The 13,151-nt window shown below is 34.5% G+C and overlaps 1 protein-coding gene across 1 annotated transcript in view; it reads right to left on the minus strand.

Annotated features, from left to right (window-relative positions):
* Nucleotides 1–860: 860 nt before the first annotated feature.
* LOC120072806 (large ribosomal subunit protein uL5z-like) overlaps nucleotides 861–13,151 on the minus strand; it is a 32,521-nt gene continuing 20,230 nt past the window's right edge. Inside the window, exon 6 of the mRNA XM_090311467.1 lies at nucleotides 861–1,158. The gene's annotated coding sequence lies outside the window, so the exon portion shown is untranslated. The remainder of the gene's footprint in view (nucleotides 1,159–13,151) is intronic.

Raw genomic sequence — 13,151 nt, forward strand, 5'->3', positions numbered from 1 at the left:
CATTTCTCTTCTTGTATTTCGTTTAATACAAATTATTCTCACACAACTATACTAGTTCGTTACTCTACTAAATTTTTATTTTTTAAGAATAATTATAAAATTTATTTTTGTTCTAATTTTTGTAATTGTTGTTAGATAACAAATAACAGGAAAAAAGGGCGAACGTTGTCACTTTGAAGGAAAAAAGAGAACTATCGTTAAATCTGTGAGTTGAACTTATATTTGAAAAGTTTAGTTTATTCTTATGATATTTGATTTATTTAGTATTAATTTTGATGTTTATAGTGTTAAAATATTTATTTTATTGTTATATTTAAGAAGTTGATATTTATAGTTTAATACAAAATTATTGTGATAGTTAACAAGTTTAGTATAGTTTCAAAAGTTTAATATAGTTTGAAAATTTTAGTTTATTCATATGATATTTGATTTATTTAGTATTAACTTTGATGTTTATTGTGTTAAAATGTTTAGTTTATTGTTATATTTAAGAAGTTGATATTTATAGTTTAATACAAAATTATTGTGATAGTTAACAAGTTTAGTATAGTTTCAAAAGTTTAATAATTTTAGTTTATTCATATGAAAATTATTGTTGTTATGTTTATTGTGATAAGTTGATATTTTCTAATATTAACTTTGAAAATATAGTTTAAAATAGTTTGAAAAAGTTTAATTTAATTTAATTTTTTATTTTGTATTAAATTTGAAAAAATAGTTTTAAAATTTTTACCTCATTTTAATTTGAAAAGTTTAATTTGTTGTTATTTTTAAAAATAGTTATAAAAAGTTTAATTTATTGCTATGTTTAAAAATAGTTATAAAAAGTTTAATTTATTGTTATGTTTAAAAAGTTGATGTTCATAAAACTTAAAAAGTTTATGTTTATAAACTAAAAAATTTAATATTTTTTAATATACTTCTTATAAAAAGTATAATACAAAAAATTTATTCAGTTGGACTGGCATCTGATCACAGCCTTGGTCGAGAGATGGAGGCCCGAGACGCATACATTCCATATGTCTGTTGGAGAGTACACTATCACTCTACAAGACATAGAAGTGTTGTTGGGGTTACCTGTTGACGGTGAGCCGATCACCGGAGTGATGTACGATGACTGGTTAGAAGTTTGTCAACTGTACCTCAGTGCGACCCCACCTGCCGACAAGATTAAAGGATCGAGGTTAAGTTTAATATGGTTAGGAACACAATTTCGTGAGCTCACAGATGATGCAGACGAGGAAACTGTCATAAGATATGCGTGAGCATATATACTACAAATGATGGGTGGAAGTTTGTTTTCAGATAAATCAAGTCATTTTGTTCACTTAATGTTCCTGTCATTGTTAGTTAACCTCCATGATGCGGGGCAGTATTCATGGGGTGGAGCATGTTTGACATGGTTGTATAGACAACTATGTAAAGCAACAAGACCTGAGGTTCGAGAGATAGTTGTGCCTCTCATACTTTTGCAACTATGGGCTTGGGAGCGATTTCCAACAATGGCTCCACAGCTACATCATCTTAATGACGCTCAGTTAGTTGGACGAGCCTACGGTTCTCGGTATGTTGTTTTAATTCAATTTAATTTTTATATCACTGATCTAGTTAATTTAAATTCTAAATTATCAATTTAAAAATTTAGGTGGAGAGACAAATTTTGTGTGACTAGGACAGCCACACATGTAGTCAACCAGTATAGATACATGTTTGATCTGCTTCAACCTGAACAGGTACATTACACTAAACCTAATTGATTATTTTATTCACATTTTTATTGTATTTGTCTTTAATATTCTCTAATATAATATTTTGTGTTTCAGGTTATTTGGGAGTCGCACAAAATTATTGTGCATACTTTGCTTAATTTTTGTACGAATGGTCAAAACATATGGCAGACGATGAGTCCTCTCATATGTTTTCACATTGGTGAGTGGCATCTTCCTGACAGGGTGATGAGACAATTCGGTTTTCAATAGGATATCTCATCGCTTTGTAATACTGAACCCGTACTGCATGATATTGACCTAAGGACTGGAGATTGGTCCGAAAAAGTTGCACGTTTGGTAGTGCGATGGCACTATCATGCAAAGTTTATTGCAGTGGGAGTTTCTCTTGAATAATTTGACACAGATGTCACTCCAGAATATATTCATTGGTATAATAATATCACAAGGTGCTACGTCACTCGTCCGGGAGCAGCTGTGGGTCATCTGGTAAATGAATGAATATTATCTACTTTTTTTAATTTAAATTTATTTTAAATATTGTCTAATTGTTTTATAATTCACAGAGATCGAACAACAGTAGACTCCGTGAGGTTGCGAATAATCCGAACCAGGTTCTTGGTATATGTAGTGACAACCAAAGCTATATGGAGGAAATTCATTATATGTACGATATACCTATTGTTCCTCCATCAGCTCCTAGACGTAGAGGACCTGTTCGGGAAGAGGATGAGTTTGATCAGGTTGCACATAATGTGGAAGAGTTGCCCCTATGACGCAGACGTAGAGTCAAACTGATTATGTTAGTCCGATGATGATGATACCAGCATTTGGTTCAGGACATTATGACTCAAAGGCTGGTCCTTCATCTTCATACGTGCATGGACATGGTCGGGGTCGTGGAGAGCATAATGAATATTTATATTATGAAGCGCCTGTAGAGGTACCAGAGCAACATCAAGAAGAACCCGAGCAACCTCAAGTTCGAAGTCGACGACGACAACCAGCTCGAAATCGACGACGTTCGCCTTGTGGGACACATTGATTTTTGTAATTATTTTTATATAAATGAGATATTTAATTTACATTTTTTATTTTTATGAGTTATTATTATTTTTAATTTATTCTTTTTAGAGTTTAAATAAAATAATAAATATTTTTAGAATTTTTTTTATAAAATGAAAAATTAAAAAAAAAAAAAAGGATTAGGAATGTGTAATAATTAAAAAGAAAAAAAAGGGAAATTTGTACGGTATTCTCGCTCTCGCTCACGCTCGCGCTCAAACTCTCGTTGTCTCTCATAATCTCGCTCTCGAATTTGATTAGCTCATTAGCTCGTTAGTGGCAAAAAGAAGAAGATTCATTAGCTTGTTATTTAGTCAGATTTGCTGAGATGACAGAATCCGTTTGAAAACAACAATATTTTCCTAAAAAAAAAAAGGAAGGTCGAGGGTTCAAAATTCGACCTATCTAGGTCGAATTTTCAACCTTCGACTTATTTAAAACAACAATATTTTTACAAATAGTTTGAAAACAACAATATCTTCCTAAATAGTTTCTAAAAGTACAATATCCTTTTAATTTTTCCCTTATCGTAGACAAAGACCTAAATCCACGAGGTGAGTCCAAGATTAAGAGAGCCTTGAGAAATTTGAGAGACTATGTATAGAGATGTCCATGAGGTCGGAGATACCATTCTCCATTCCCATCTCTGCTCCTCATTTAATTCATCATTCCGGTGAAATTTTTCATGAGGATCGGGACGGGGATTCTCAACGAGAAATTTGCAGGAATCAGGTTCCCTGTGGAGAATTTGTTTCCGTTACTTTTTTTTTTGTAAAAAGCCAATTAATTTAAATCACTAATGTGAGCAAATTTTAATTAAGTAATTAACTTTATCACTAAATTGTTTATTATGGTTAGTTTTATATGACAATTTGAATTTAAAGATAAATTACTCAAATTTTGGCCTAAAAAGCTAATTTATTTTTTAGTAAAAAGAAATAAATATAAATCAAATTATTCACATATATAATCTAAATTTAAACATTCAATTTAAATATATTCATTATCTTTCCCAATAAATAATCAAATTTGAAATTTAAATGTAATATTTATATAATAATAACATAACATTAGATAATTATAATAAATAAATATGTAAAAGTTAATCGGGGTGGAGACGGGGGACGGGGAACATTCCCCGTCCCCGTCCCCGTTTAGCTCACGGGGAATTTTTTCCCCCATTCCCCGCCTAATCGGGAATCCCCGTTCCTGTGGGGAAATTGGACATCTCTAATTATGTATCCCAAAACGAGAAGGTAAGCTCTTGTTCTTTGAGCTGACCAAACTGAGCTTGCTTTGTTTTCTGAAAGAGGAAATCCTGAATTAAGCTCACTGAAGTGAACCCTACAACCTTAACAATTCCATCCACATTGATACCATGTATTGCACACGTCTCATCCCAAGTGTGTTAGACAATCAGTCTTATAAATAACTCTAGTCTACTGATGCATTATTTTATGTGATGAAATAATGGAATGAAATGCAGTGATGGAAATGCGTTGAGCAACAAGTTTTCTCAGTGGAAATCCAAGTATAAATCCCACTAAGTTTCCTGGTAAGTCCAAGGGACTAGGGAAAATAGTATGCGGTGATAATTTCTAAGACAACTTTGCAGTAACCAATCAATCAAAGATTTATTTTTGAGTTGTTGTTTGCGGTATAAAAAGTATGCGACGGATTTGAGAAAAGATCGATTACGCGGTAGATACACTGAGTATGCGGAGGAACGGGTTGAGAAGGTCTTTAGCTAGCATTTCTCAGGAATGCATCAAACTATGCGATCATGTTACACTCATGCGACAGCAAATCATTTTCCAATGCAAATGCGGTGCTCCTAGTTCTAGGACGCATGTGTTGAATGCAATAATTTCCATAGAGCTTATTCCTTATTCTCTACTTTTTTCCTATGCAATGATGCAAGATGCACATAAAGACAAGGTGACCGCACACAATCGTATCCTATCTCTAGGATGCATGCGATGCGTTAATAGCAAACAGTGCTTATTCCTAAGCTCCTATCTCTTGACTATGCGTTCTAATCTGACTCTCCCGAGCCTAGATTCTAACCTAACTTTTCCAAGCCTAGATTTTGTCCTTACACTATCCTCCCGAGTATCCCTAATGAATAAATGAAGCATACCTAATACAAGATAATTGTATAGAATGAAGATTCCCAATTATGCTAGCTAAGTGCTTCTCAACCCATTCGACAGATTTAGCTACTCATGTGTAATAAACAGAGTGTGAACAGATATAAAGAAGTAAACTCCATTTCTATAGATAAGTTTAAGTATGAAATGACAATGCAAGATAAGGATAGAGAGCCTGGTAGCAATCCCTTACTTCCCAAGGCTTTTACACTGTTAACTCTATTCTGTTCAAAAGATATTCCTGCTTCCACAGAAGCTGGCCCTCTCTCTGAGCTCAACGCTTCCAGCACTCTTCCAAGTTCACCGAAACGATCTCTCGACACGATCCCACTTCTCTCGCTTCCGCCTTAAATAAAAGAAAAACTAAGAACAAGGCTATTCTATCTAAGGAAAAATTCTCTAACTATCCGAACTGCTTTATTGAAGGTTGCCTTCGGTATTTATAGAGCTTCCGGGTGAAAGGCGTCTTCTCTCTTATGATTGCACCAATGGGATGACATTAATTCTCTGTCTGATGCGCCGAATATTTGTCACCGAAAAGTTGAGTGTACTTGCTACAGTAGTTCGTTAGCGGCTTGTCAACTTAATTCAAACTCGACCGTTATTAGCTTTCTGTCCCATCATGAGTTATTACGCTTTTCACCCAAATGCGCCCACCAAGTTGCGGCGGCTCTATGCGGAAATTCTTCTTGAGCAGATGTTTGTGAGCACAAATCACCGCAAAGCCTTGTAATAACACTGCGCTCGACCGTTGCTTTCTTGTGATCACATTTTACGCTTTGCGTCAATGCATATTCCGCACAAAAATACAAAAGCTAACTGTTTTTATGCGATGAACGCATGCGACCGCAATGTTATAAACTTAATACTTTTTGGACGCAATCTTATATATTTTATCAACACAAACCTGCATTGTTTAATAACTTAGCACTGTAATAACGTGCATTTCTGCCCGTTATCATCTACCACCTCACGAGATAAGCAATATTTGAGTGTTTGTCCGAACTAAACACTTCATGCACTAATTTAGATATTGGAATGGACTCCACACAACACCACAGTAACATGAGTTCTTTTGCAAATTAGCTTGGGACCAGTTAGGAAAAAAATTGACTTGACATGATCTACCCACTAACCATTTGGAAAGCCGCGTGAGAGACTTAAAAATACTACTAAAATTTTCTTTAACAAATTTATTGTTGAGGTTGACACGTGCAGTGAGATTATTTTCACACCTAGCAAATACATTTTTTGTAAACCCCATACTTCATTTTTCCTACATAAGTGAGTAATAAGCGTGTTAAGTAAAATTATGAAAGGGGGTAAAGAAAGTAGGCAGATGGAGGAAGAACATTCAAGTGTTAGAAATACTTAGTCAAGGGTAAGTTTTAGATAATATAACAAGTGAAAATTGACTAAGTATGGAAGCAAGGTGTAGGCATGCGTTGATGGAGAAGTGTAGATGCATGGGGTTGCGTGTGTAGCAACCAAGGCTTGTAGAGGTTAAGTGTTGAAGGCAAAGGTAAACTATGCATTGGTACTACGGATGAACGTATGGGTTGAAAGGCATGATGAGTTGATAAGGCTCGCGACAACCTCAAGTGTGTGCGAGCAAAGGCACTAGACGATCGTGTAGCAGATGAGCGGTACTATACGATTGGGTATGCGATCGTCTAGTAAGTGAACGACACTACACGATGAGGTAGGTGATCGTGTAGGCAGGCGCTGGGCGATCGTGTAGTAATTGCACAGAGGTAAAACGATGCTCGCAGTAGCTAAGTGATAGGCTATGTGTGAGATCGTTGAGAGCGAGATCAGCGAGATCGCTGAGAGTGAGATCGTTTGCTAAACGATTGAGCTAGACGATACGAAGGATCTCGCTAAATGATAACGCTATACGTTGGATGATAGCGTTAAGCGATGGGTCGTTGGCACTGCACGATCGGCATCAGCACTAGACGATGAGCTACACGACAAGTGCTAGATGATAGATGTTGAATGCTGGACGATAGACGTTGAATGCTAGATTATAGGCGTTGGGCACTAGACATTAGGTGTTGGGCGTTAGACGATGGAGTATGTGATGCGTGCTAAATTTATATTATGAGGCGAAGGCCTAATGTGGGTTATGAAGGAAGGAAAGGAAAAATAAATTAATTAAAGAAACTCACTAATGGGAATTGGCCGAAAGCACTAAATGCTAGATGAGGTGGCAGTTTAACCCTTGAACAAGGGAGGTGGAAGGTAGTATAAATAGGAGAGGAACTTCAGAAGCTCGATTTTGGAAAATAACTTGAGCAAATTAAGTGAGATCATTGCCGTTCGGAAGCTGGGAGAATTTAGTTTTTAAGGTTGTTTTTCTGGAGAAAGATCTCACACGGAGAACAGCAAAAAGTGAAGAATTTGCAGAAGGGGCAGATTCTCGGATTAATCAGGGCCCGAAGTGAAGATTGGAAGCTCTAAGCCAAATTACAAGAAATTTGGGGCCGATATTTTAAAGTAAGAAATTTAACTCAATTCTAAACAAGTTTGTAGAAGAAACTTTCTTTAAAAGAGTTCTGGATTTTGAGTTATGAATTTTTGAAGTTGGAACAGGGACTCGGTGCATAAGCAGAAAGCTTCTTGGGAAGATTAAGCAGGCAACGAGAGCGAGCGAGAGATAAGAAAATGAGCGAGAGTGAGCGAGAGATAAGAAAATAAACGAGAGAGAGTGAGTAAAGGAAGAGGAGGATCTCCCTAAGAACGCAAATCTCGCTAGAAGTCACAAATCTCGTTGAAAAAGTCACAAATCTCGCTGAAAGTGGTAAGTCTTGCTGATGAGGATGATCTCGCTCATGATGATCATCTTACTAGTAATGTTGTTTTGTTGGTGAAAGTTTCATTAGTAAGCGAGCTACCTAAAGCATTTTGCTGAGAATTCTAGGGAATCTAATCGGGAATTATGTCCTTTCAGGCCAAGAAGAGCTAGAAGAGGCATATAAACCGTTTAAGAGCCCCGACGAGCTGTGAGTGACTAATGTTTCTAAATGATAAAGTATATGCTTTGAAAATTTATTCTCATGCTAAGTTTTATGTGATTGCAAGCAACTTATTTCTATGATTGAAAGCATGACCATCGCATGATGTTTACTAATGTATGAGTTTTCCAAGTATGTTTTCCATGTCTAACGCATGCTAATGGTTTTTACAAGTTAGCTCAACATGATTTAAGCCAACTTATTTTACAAAGTATGAAGCATGCGTTACGATTATAGGAAGGTTTAATGAAGCTTGAGGTATTATGTTTTAAATACCTTAGGTTGTCAAAGTATATGCGTTGGTATTCCTAAACACAATGAAAAACGATACTGAAGGTAGAGAAGGTATCCTAAAGAGATTTCTATACTATATTTGAAAACTATCCTTTTTAATACTCTTCAAGAGCTTGATAGCTTAAATGAACCAGATACTGAAAGTAAGGAAAGTATCTGAGTAAATGTACCTAAGTGTTGGCGGTACTTAGAAAACTCCACGTGCACGTAGGTAGTTTTGAATGAGAGGCCGAAGTATGGGTCTCCTAGGCCTTATACCAGCAAAGGGAGGCTGAAGTATGGGTCTCTTGGCCGGTAACAGACGTTGGGATCTAGAGCGATGTATACTCGTTCTCAACTAGGGAATAATGATGTTTAATGGTGTTTAAGAGTAGTTATCAATGTTTATGTTTAGAGGAAGTTGCTTAAGATGCCCATCGGTATATTTAAAGAGATCAACATAGGGGTCTCTTCTAGCCATAGTTCAGTACGAAGAGATCGAAGTAAGGGTCTCATCTTTCCATGGCTTTGTTTTTAGATTCAATGGTTTTAAAGGTTTTATGTACACGGTTGCTTAGCATATTTTAGTTCCAGTATTATGTTTTCGAGCTTTCAATTTAAGCATGAGATTTATGTTTTATTAAGTCACTCACTGGGCTTCTAGCTCATGTTTTCAAATTTTTTCCTTTCAGGTAGCGATCAGTTCCCAAAAGACTTTTCTACTGCTGCTCTGCCACTTAAAGAAACAGGTTGAAGGAAGCGTAATTGAAGACCTGTATTAGTTAGTACATATGTGTTTGTCTAGTGACTAGTATTCTACATGGGGCTCACTAAGTTGTAATATTCATCTATGAACAATGCTGCGAAACCCTGTAATTTAAATGTGTTAAGTTCTGAGTTAATATGTTCGTATATTGATGATATATACATATTCCGGGTTTGAGCAAAATTTAACAAGTTAGATAGGCAGTAAGTGCCAGCAAAAGAGTTGGTAACTACTGTCGTCACATTCACTTCTGGATTAAGAAGGGTAATCTAGGAGTAATCTGGGAGGGGATGTGACATTTTTACACTTAAAAAATACCTAAATGACTTTTCCTAATTTCACTTTACTCTTATGCACATTTAGAGAAAGAAGAAAAGAGCTTTTGGCGATGAAGAACTCTTAAAGACAATGGTGATTTACAGAGACGATTTCGATAAAGAGTTGAAGCAAGAAGAATAATGAAACAGAGAATTTTAAAATGGTTCTTTCACTTAGGATCTACGTCCACTATGTTGAGAGCAATGTTTTATTTTGAGAATACAAGAAGAAATTTTATAGATCTCATAAATAAGCTTTCCTCGTTTTCCTCTCTTTATGATTTTTCATTCTAAGTGATTTTTCTAAGTATGAGCCTTCTATTTATAAGTTGATATTTGCTTCAACTTTGACAATAAATCTCTAAGTAATTTTGTTTCATAGAAGTTTTAAATTAGGTACTAAACTCTTCAATTCTCCACCTTGAAAAGAATGATCAGTTGATTTATTTGTCTGATCACAACTCCTTCTTTGTCTTCAGGATTGTAGAATCCAATTAACCCAGAGCAGTATTTAAACTTTGCTCGAGCTAATGGTTTTGTCAACATATCTGCAATGTTTTTTGTGGTATGTGTTGGGAATGTCCTAAAACTCGCAGTTCATAAATATTGTTAACATATTCTATTTTTTAATAAAAATATTATTTAGTATTTTATTCAATAAATTATTTTTAATATTGCATTCTATTATAAAAATCCAATAAATGAATCCATGGCTATAAATATGAATACTCTAACTTTATGTGGTGACATAAAAAATGATCAAGTTTTAGTATATAGCCAAAATCGTCTATAAGTATATGGATGAGATTCAATACCTCATCCTGATGACACTATTGGATGTGGCCTACTTTGTATACCGATACAAATGATGTGATCCCAAAATCATTCATGTGGAGACATGTGAATGGGGGCATCCTATGCAATGAGTTTGATAAGACCGGAGCTCAAAATAGTTATTTTTCTTTAAAACAATTGTTTACTGTTAAAACTGATTATTTCAAATTCACTAACCTACGGTAATTCGATCCTAATCCTAAGCTAACTATGAACTTCTGTTTATTCAAGATTATCCTTTGCTTTGCATAAGTGAGAGTAGTCCTACAACACTGCTCAATAAGCCTCCCATTTTGAGGATAAGACTGGATAGATAGCTGGGGACATAGCTCTGCAAGATGGAATTCACTCCTACCCAACTTAGGGTTAGCAGATAGGTTGTTCTTTTAAGCACTGATTCCTGGTCTTGAATAATGGGGTCCCACCCTCTCATGATCGAGAGGAACATAATTTATAAGTTGGACTATAAACCAAATTGTTCAATAGAGGATCAGTGAGAGCTTAAAGAGCAAGATGTATTTATAGGGGTAGAACGGTAATTTTGACCTAGTTATAAATACGAACGACCTATGAAGGATCGACTTACTAATCATGGTTAAAATGGACAGAAATATATCTATAGTGAAGAGAGTGCAACTATCGAGCTATAGTGGGGTGTCTAGGTAGTTAACGAACATTGATTAAATTCAGTCTAAAGAGTTTAGCCAATTAATTTCAAATCATTGAAGCTCATGATTTGTAGGTCCATAAGGTCTCTCTACTAGCTCGTAAAACGATCTTGGATTAGTGAATGAGTATTGAAATGTTCAAATCGAAATTATGGTTTTAAATTTGAATTTAATTTAGGGTTTGGTTAATTATATTAGATATAATTAACGAAATTGGCGAGTTTGAAAATATTTAAATAATGATTTAAATATTTGATGAGGTAAAATATAATATTTGATATTTGATATTAAATTTAATTATTTAATTTAATTTAATTAATTATCCAATTTAATTCAATTTTGAAATCAGTATCCAAAATTGGCAATTTGATTAATTGAAATTTTTTGAAAATTCAATATTAATAAAACGTCATTTATATTTTGATTTTTGAAAAATCAAAATTAAGTTTTAGAATTAATCATATTTTATAAAATTAAATTGGATTTAATTTTTTTTTAAAAAAAAAAAAAAAAAAAAAAAAAAAAAAGGGAAAGTTTGGATTTTCCCACTCAAATTCCACCTCATGCCATTTAAATTGAAATTGAAGTGGCATCAACCTTGCAAACTGAATTGCATGGTCATCTATAAATTAAAGTATTGGAATTCAATATGAGATCAACGTAAGTGAATTGGTTGCTGAAATTTTGCAGAAACTTTTCCTCTTCAAACCCTCATCCATCTCAACTCTATTCGCCTTAATTCAATGTTTCCACCACATATTCCAAGCTTGAGAATAATAGAGAAGGTCTCTGAGGTGGTCCATTGCAAATTTGAAGTCTCAATTCGTGGAGTAAAGCTATGTTTGAAGATATTCATCAAAGGTTGTAGTTCTTGAAACCCTTTCTCTGAAATTTAGTTTCAATGCATGTTTTTAAACTCAAATTAAGTGTAATTAGAGTGCTTATTGATTCTAATTTACTCCGTTGCATGTTAGTTTACTCTATCAATTGATATCAGGGCATGTTTAAGCACTCAATTAACGTTAATGTGAGTTTAAGGGGTGAAACTCTATAATTGCATATTTGGTTGACTGATATGATGGAAATTCAACTTTGGCATTAGATTTTTCTTTAATTATGAAGTTTAATTTATAATTGTCTCTTGTTTGGTGAGCTTATATGTATGCTCTAGTGTCTTAATTTTATTGGAGTCATTAGAGTTGAAATTAGGCTGCAATTGAAGATCAAAGCAAGCGTGGTTGTGTTGCAGAAACCTGGAATCAAGCTTCTGCCTTGCAGTGTCACGACGCTACAAGGAGAGCGTTGCAACGTTGTTCATATTCAGCCCGAGGCGTTGCAACTAGGATGGAATGTCATAATGTTATTTATCCCAATCCAGAAAGGCACGCGTTCGTGAGCTAGTTCGTGCGAAGGATACCCAGTTTGACCAGTTTGGTCTTCATCCAGTTTGGTTCAGCAACATCTAGTTTGGTTCAACCTCAATTGGAGCATTTGGAGGCAGGTTCGAGCGGTTCGAGTCTGGTTTAGGTCTGATCGAGTGGTTCATACCTCTTTTGAAGCTGTTTTTGGGTTGTTTTTGTAATAATTAGTTATTTTGCTTGTTTAGGATGCCAAAGTTGAACCATATTGGTGTTGTTTAAGTATTTTATGCATGTGATATATGTTATATTTAAACTAAACATGTTTGTGCATATAGTATGTCATTTAGACTTAAAATCTCACCATAGGAAAGCATGTTGCATGCATAATATTATGTTATAAGGTAGTTATAATATATAGTATGTATGTTTGGGGTTTTTTAAAACCAATATAAGTGTTATGTTAATTTTGAATGCTTTTGATGTATGTTATGGATGGATGGCATGTCTATTGTTTTAAAAATTGTTATAAAATCATATTCGACATTAAAATTCATAACAAATATTATTAGCATGCTCACTTAGGTTAACAACTTGTTTTAATAGTTAAAATAGATCGTTATCTTATAAAATACGGTCACAAACTCAATCGGTTCATAATCCTGTCTAAGGCTGGAGGTATTTAAGTTGACGGTTTATATAACACCTACTACCTGGGGATTATAACCGAAATGTTGAGCGTTGTTAACCGGTTTTATGAGTTTGCGTGAGCAGTGTGAGGTTTAAAATTAGTTTAACACCTAGACATCGTAGGTTTAAATCCAAATATAACCGTTATACTTGAATAAATCATATAGACTTATGTTGTTTAAAATTAGCCGGAATATACCTAAGTAAAAGAATACCTAAACATTTAGAATACTTTAGGGGGAGGTTAACAATATATACGATATATCGTTTTTAGCTTTCACGTCCC

The sequence above is a fragment of the Benincasa hispida genome, chromosome 3, assembly GCF_027475165.1.
Source record: "Benincasa hispida cultivar pf3 chromosome 3, pf3_genome.v1.1, whole genome shotgun sequence".
Taxonomy (NCBI): Eukaryota; Viridiplantae; Streptophyta; class Magnoliopsida; order Cucurbitales; family Cucurbitaceae; genus Benincasa; species Benincasa hispida.